Source organism: Zeugodacus cucurbitae, chromosome Y, assembly GCF_028554725.1.
Source record: "Zeugodacus cucurbitae isolate PBARC_wt_2022May chromosome Y, idZeuCucr1.2, whole genome shotgun sequence".
Classification (NCBI taxonomy): Eukaryota; Metazoa; Arthropoda; class Insecta; order Diptera; family Tephritidae; genus Zeugodacus; species Zeugodacus cucurbitae.
The window spans coordinates 8,854,360-8,861,325 of record NC_071673.1 but is presented as its reverse complement, the minus strand read 5'-3'; the positions used below and the strand labels follow the sequence as shown (position 1 = coordinate 8,861,325).

Here is a 6,966-nt window from a genome sequence, read left to right as displayed (position 1 = left end):
TGATATAACGACGATTTAGCCTTCTTTCCAAGCTTTTTTAGCCCAATTATAATGAGTTTGAACTTAAAAATAGTTAATTCAAAGGTCATTATTATTTTGACAATTGCAATACATCCTTAACTTTCCTACCCAACTTTAACACTTTTATTACCTTAACACAATTAAAACTTTATGTAAACAAATAGAAGACGCAACAAGAAAGTACAAAAAATAGTTGATATAAAACACTTATTTCACTAACAGCCGGTTTCATGAAACAAATTTAAGTGAAAAATTAGCTATTTCAGTTCCACCATTTGACTTAATTTTCATTAAAATTATGTCGCTTTGCTATTTAAATATTGTCATATGTAACTATGGTTACGTTTTTCTATCAGCTGATTTCCAATATTTTTTTCCATTTTGACAAATAAATAAAATTTATTGTTAATATAAATATGCTTTTATTCTTTCTAAGATTCATGCCTTTTAATTTTTTGTATGTGAAAAACCAAAAAAATTAAGTACAAAGTTAAATAAAATTTAAAATTAAAATTAAATAGAACTTAATTTTCCATGAAAAAATTTCGTGAAACCGGCTACTAAAACACAAATCACGTTAGTCTTAATTAATTTCACAAGTTAAAATAAAATACCTTTAACATCAAAATCCATTAAAAATCATCTTGATTCGTTAACCTGAACAATTACCAGAACAAATTGAACACCGTTGTTGCTGCGATATTAAAAAAAGGTGCGTAGAGTCCCTACGCGCGGAAGAAGTTATACTTCTTACTGATATTCCAAGAAATACATATCATTTTGTATGAAAGAAAACTAGCGAGAGGGAAAGGATAAAAATATGGTGGAGTGACCAACACTTTCTTAAATTCACATTTTATAAATTTATTATGTACATTTTATAAAGCAAAGTTCAAATCAATTATCATTTCTGGGTTCTGACGGATTGGTATCTATAATATTTACAATTGGATTATGATATCTAAAATACGATATGAAATGCCTCGCGAATACCGCATCAATAGTCGTACCTCCTTTTGTCGTAGGATCATTTCTAATGAAAATTTCTCTCTGAGGAATGCCAGTAATGGTTCAGCTTCAAGCAATGAGAAATTTACATTGAAATCTCCCGCAAGGAGTACCGGTTGTTCGCTATACTCTACTGGTTCTCCGATAATATCTGCAAAAGCTTGCGAACCTGCAGTTGACAACGGTAATAAAGCTTTACCGATGAACAATTTTATATCTCTCATCGATGAATTTGGTGATATATAAATGGCAATTAAATTAAATTTTTTACTATTATGATTATCGCTAGGGTTCATTTTGCATTCTTGCATATTTGCAATTGCAAATGAGCGAGGCATATTGTTCTTTTACACTAACAAAAACTAAAAAATTTGCAATTGCAAATATGTACCACCATTTGCACCAGATTGTGAATTTCCCTTACTCTACTTATTGACTGCATTATTATATATAATTATTTGTATAAAACCTTGAAATTTATTCACTAAAATCACCACTAAGAAGTCGTTTTATCCATTGTAACCGAGCGATCATCGAAGAAACATCATTTCTAATATGCCACAAGACAAACGCTGTCTGATAAAACGATATACGGGTGCTAATATTTTCGATTTTCAAAGAAAGTAAATGAAGAATGACTACAGAAATGATTCTGTGAAGTAGTAGTATTTCAACCAAAAGTCACATAAACTAGTTGAGTAAGCATACAATTATACATGTGCGTACACATGTGAATATGTTTATACGTACACATGTGAATATGTCACCAACCAAAAGTATAACTTAACAAGTAAGGAAGGGCTAAGTTCGTGTGTAACCGAACATTTTATACTCTCGCAATTTATTTATTTAATTTCATTAATATAACACACAATTTGACCGTCACATATGTATATATATGGTATAAAGTCCATTGAAAGTTGGAAATCCTAATATTATGTATTGGGGAGTTAGGTGAAGTTATAACCCGATTTCACGTATTTTAGACACGGAGACATATTATTAAAAAAAAAACATATTTCCTCCAAATTTCTTCAAAATATCTGAGAGGAAATAAATAATATCTGATAGGGAAATACCTGAAAAAACCGCTCCTGAAAGTTTCGTTTATATAGTTTTAGTAGTTTACGAGATATGTACAAGAAACTTAGTAGGGGGCGGGGCCATGGCCACTTTCTCAAAAAACTACATCCAAATATGCCCCTTCCTAGAACAATCGTTTGTACCAAATTTTGCTTTCATAGCTTAATTTATGGCCTAGTTATAGCTCTTTATGTGTTTTCGGTTATCGCCATTTTGTGGGCGTGGCAGCGGTCCAATTCAGCCTATTTAACCTTCTTATGGTGCCAAGGAATACGTGTTCCAAGTTTCATTAGGAGGATGGGATCATGTGTAGAAGTTCACGCAAGTGAGGAAAGTTTTTGATTGTCACTCACTTGGGAGTGGCCAGAAACGATTCTTCTCCACATGGTTCAAGCAGCTCACGACTTCCGGTTTTAGACCAAGTATCCTCTGGGTAGCCAACAGACATCCGTTTGAAGGCGAGCTAAAGTGAGAAGGCGAAGCCCGCTTATGCGGTTGTGCGTAGGGTTTGGGACCCACCACATAAAAACACCCCCCAATGAAAAATCTACGAAAGCCTCGGATGAGACACCCCCCTTTTGATGACGACCCCTGCAAACGTTTTAAGGATAATGATATAAGGGCATGCACCTGGAATGTCCGGACCCTTAATTGGGAAGGTGCCTCTGCCCAGCTGGTTGATGTCCTCATACGACTTAAGGCTGACATCACCGCCATCCAAGAAGTGCGATGGACGGGACAAGGACGGAAGAAGGTGGGTCCTTGTGACATCTACTACAGCGGCCATATAAAGGAGCGCAAATTTGGTGTTGGATTTGTGGTGGGAGAGAGACTCCGTCGCAGAGTCCTGGCATTCACCCCGGTGGATGAACGTCTAGCCACAATCCGCATCAAAGCGAGGTTCTTCAACATATCGCTGATTTGCGCCCACGCCCCAACGGAAGAGAAGGACGATGTGACCAAAGATGCTTTCTATGAGCGCCTAGAACGCACCTATGAGCGCTGCCCCCGCCACGATGTAAAAGTCGTGCTTGGTGATTTTAACGCCAGGGTGGGTAAAGAAGGTGTCTTTGGCACAACAGTCGGAAAATTCAGCCTCCATGACGAAACATCGCCAAACGGCCTGAGGCTGATCGACTTCGCTGGGGCCCGAAATATGGTCGTCTGTAGTACCAGATTCCAGCATAAGAAAATACATCAAGCTACTTGGCTGTCTCCTGATCGAAACACGCGGAACCAAATCGATCACGTTGTGATAGACGGAAGACATGTCTCCTGTGTTTTAGACGTGCGTACGCTCCGAGGACCAAATATAGACTCGGACCATTATCTGGTCGCAGCGAAGATACGCACCCGCCTCTGTGCAGCAAAGAATGCCCGTCAACAAACACAAGGAAGGTTCGACGTCGAAAAGCTGCAATCGCAACAGACAGCCACGAAATACTCTACTCGACTTGCACTCCTGCTCTCTGAGAGCACTCATCAGCATCTCGGTATAAGGGAACTGTGGAACGGCATCTCAAACTCACTGCGTACCGCTGCAGCCGAAACAATTGGTTTTCGGCAACGACAAAAAACAAGCTGGTACGATGAGGAGTGCCGTCTCGCAGCGGAGAGAAAACAGACTGCCTACCTCGCAACATTGCAAACGACCACAACACGTGCGGGATGGGATAGATACCGAGAGCTAAAGAGGGAAGCGAGACGCATTTGCAGACAAAAAAAGAAAGAGGCCGAAATGCGTGAGTACGAAGAGCTTGAGAAGCTGGCAGACAGAGGGAATGCTCGAAAATTTTATGAAAAAATGAAGCGACTTAACGAAGGTTTCAAGACCGGAGCATCCTCATGTAGAGACCAAGGTGGTAATCTGGTAACCGATGTCCAGGGCATACTGGGATTATGGAGGGAACACTTCTCCGACCTGCTGAATGGCAGTGAGAGTACAACACCAGGAGATGGCGAACCCGATCCCCCAATCGATGACGATGGAACAGATGTTCCATTACCCGACCATGAAGAAATTCGAATAGCAATTACCCGCTTGAAGAACAACAAAGCAGCGGGGGCCGATAGATTACCGGCAGAACTATTCAAATACGGCGGCGAAGAACTGATAAGGTGCATGCATCAGCTTCTTTGCAGAATATGGTCGGAAGAAAGCATGCCTGACGATTGGAATCTCAGTGTGCTCTGCCCAATCCATAAAAAGGGAGATCCCACAATCTGCGCCAATTACCGTGGGATCAGCCTCCTAAATATCGCATACAAGGTTCTATCGAGCGTATTGTGTGAAAGACTAAAGCCCACCGTCAACAAACTGATTGGACCTTATCAGTGTGGCTTTAGACCTGGAAAATCGACAACTGACCAGATATTCACCATGCGCCAAATCTTGGAAAAGACCCGAGAAAAGAGGATCGACACACACCACCTTTTTGTCGATTTTAAAGCTGCTTTCGACAGCACGAAAAGGAGTTGCCTTTACGCCGCGATGTCTGAATTTGGTATCCCCGCAAAACTAATACGGCTGTGTAAATTGACGTTGAGCAACACCAAAAGCTCCGTCATGATTGGGAAGGACCTCTCCGAGCCGTTCGATACCAAACGAGGTTTCAGACAAGGTGACTCACTATCGTGCGACTTCTTTAACCTGATGCTGGAAAAAATTATAAGAGCTGCAGAGCTAAACCGAGAAGGTACAATCTTCTACAAGAGTGTACAGCTCCTGGCGTACGCCGATGATATTGATATCATCGGAAGCAACAACCGCGCCGTTTGTTCTGCTTTTTCCCGCATGGATAAGGAGGCGAAGCGAATGGGTCTGGAGGTGAATGAGGACAAGACGAAATATCTCCTGTCATCAAACAAACAGTCGGCGCATTCGCGTCTTGGCTCCCACGTCACTGTTGACAGTCATAACTTCGAGGTCGTAGATAATTTCGTATACCTGGGAACCAGCATCAACAACACGAACAATGTCAGCCTCGAAATCCAGCGCAGAATAACTCTTGCCAACAGGTGCTACTTTGGACTGAGTAGGCAATTGAACAGTAAAGTCCTCTCTCGACGAACTAAAATCAAGCTCTACAAGTCTCTTATCATTCCCGTCCTGCTTTACGGTGCAGAAGCTTGGACGATGTCAACATCAGATGAGACGACACTAGGAGTTTTCGAGAGGAAAATTTTGCGCAAGATTTATGGTCCTCAGAACATTGGCAACGGCGAATACCGCAGACGATGGAACGATGAGCTGTACGAGTTATACGACGACATTGACATAGTTCAGCGAATAAAAAGACAGCGGCTACGCTGGCTAGGTCATGTTGTCCGAATGGACGAAAACACTCCAGCCCTGAAAGTGTTCGATGCAGTACCCTCCGGAGGAAGCCGAGGAAGGGGAAGGCCTCCACTCCGTTGGAGGGACCAGGTGGAGAGCGACCTGGTAACACTTGGGATCTCCAACTGGCGCCGAACTGCGAAGGAGAGAGACAGGTGGCGCACTATCGTCGATTCGGCTATAACCGGCTAAACGGTTGCAACGCCAATCACACACACAGCTTGTACGGACGGACAGACGTTGTTGCGAGAGTATAAAAATAATGCGCAAGCATACAATTATACATGTGGGTACACACATTTATCAAGCGGCGTTCAAAAACTTCAAATGTGAGTTGTACAAATCAACCTAAATCATTGTGAAGCGGCTCAAGAACTTTTGACACAGACAATCTATGAGAAGAAGGTAGATGCGGCGTTAGTCTGTGAACAGTATAAGAACGTAAGTTCCGGTACCTGGATTTCGGACAAAGAGAGCAAAGCTGCGATATGGGCTTGTGGGGGTAATACATTCCAAGACATGTCGCTCCAGAGAAAATCCTATTATACACGTGTGAAGATTAGTGATACTTCTACAGTTGCTATATCCCCCCTAGTGTTCCGCAAAGCGAGTATGAAAAAATCATTGACGAACTGGTTCATGCCGCCCTAACTACCACACCAAATGTGGTAGCAGGCGATTTCAATGCGTGGGCAATGGAATGGGGCAGTAGTTGCAGTAGTTGCGGTGGGGAAATGCGCTGCTCAAAGCATTCTCGTTGCTAGACGCTGTACTACTCAATACCGGCGGAGGAAATACCTTTGAAAAGAATGGTCGTGGATCAATAATTGGTATCACGTTCGCTAGCAGTACACTGGTTAGAACAGCAAATTGGAAAGTGTGCGACTTCTATACTCATAGTGATCACCTTGCTATTATGTTAGAAATCGACAAGCGAGTACAAACACTAGCCAGCCGAAAAAAACACTTAAATAAGGATAGAAGGTCGAAACGCTGGATGAGAAAATCTTTGAAATCATGTTGAGCGAGGACCGAGGTAGTTCAAACCATGTAGATCGCCAAGCCGAAATTATGGTGAAGCACGCAAGCAACGCCTGTGACGCTGCGATGTGTAGGAAAGTAGTACAGAGCTCATACCGAAAATCTGCATACTGGTGGAACGCAGAGATTAATAGTCTAAGAAGCGAATGACATAGGGCAAGACGACGCTCTCTAAGAAGCTACGGTACTCCAGAGCATATAAGACTGCGCGAATGCTTCAATGAAAAAAGAAAGGAGCTCAAGATGGCAATCAAAAGAAGGTAAACGAGAACCCATGGGGAGATGCATAATCCTAACCTATCCTCCTAGAAAAGGTGGTGAAAACGCTTTTCCCTGCGCAAGAGTTGCAATCGAGCAGAAGGATACCTGCGATGGTGGAAGATTTAGTCATTGACGAGAAGGAGATAATTGAAGTGGCGGAGAATTTCGGAATCGCAAAGGCGCCCTGACCGGACGGCATCCCAAACAAGGCACTG

General features: G+C 42.2%; 1 pseudogene; it reads right to left on the bottom strand.

The window, feature by feature from the left end:
- Nucleotides 1–1,521: 1,521 nt before the first annotated feature.
- LOC128923592 (small nucleolar RNA U3) lies at nt 1,522–1,698 on the bottom strand (annotated as a pseudogene).
- Between the last annotated feature and the right edge of the window lie 5,268 nt (nt 1,699–6,966).